General features: G+C 43.0%; 1 non-coding gene across 1 annotated transcript; it reads left to right on the top strand.

Annotated features, from left to right (window-relative positions):
• Positions 1–259: 259 nt before the first annotated feature.
• trnaa-agc (transfer RNA alanine (anticodon AGC)) lies at positions 260–332 on the top strand. Its single transcript has one exon. It is a non-coding gene; the product is annotated as a tRNA-Ala (tRNA).
• The last annotated feature ends 219 nt before the right edge of the window (positions 333–551 follow it).

The following is a 551-nucleotide window of genomic DNA, read 5'->3' as shown; positions in this document are numbered from 1 at the left end:
GTAAACCTCTATTCTTGAAGATGAGGTATCACGTGCAAAGCAGTGAGTACTCAGCCGACCGGCCTTTTCCTCTGAAACTTATTAACCAGAGGACGCGTGGGTTCTAATCCCATCCTCGTCGGTATAGAGTTTTCTTTAGTCCACAATGTTTACATGTCAGCAAGATCAGATTCTATCCCAAATGTACCTCCTCAATCATACGCTATGAACTGTACTTGGAAAGAACCTCGGAAAACCAAGTAACCGATAGTACGCTACAGGGGAATTAGCTCAAATGGTAGAGTGCTCGCTTAGCATGCGAGAGGTAGTGGGATCGATGCCCACATTCTCCATTAAGCCTCTATTCTTGAAGATGAGGTTTCATGTGCAAAGCAGTGAGTACTCAGGTAACAGAGAGACAATGAAATGCTATCATGTAAGTCCAGTATGAGGTAAAGATCAACGGTTTTGAAGGGTCATCACGCACGTTAACACTGCTCAGGGGTTTATGGTACTGTAAAAACTTACCTTTTCGTCAAATGTTTTGACATTTCCTATGAATGTCAAACAGC

This window comes from Seriola lalandi, unplaced genomic scaffold (assembly GCF_002814215.2).
Source record: "Seriola lalandi dorsalis isolate HSWRI2012SDOR001 ecotype SW California unplaced genomic scaffold, Sedor1 jcf7180001989845, whole genome shotgun sequence".
NCBI lineage: Eukaryota > Metazoa > Chordata > Actinopteri > Carangiformes > Carangidae > Seriola > Seriola lalandi.
This window is presented reverse-complemented; position numbering and strand designations above follow the sequence as displayed.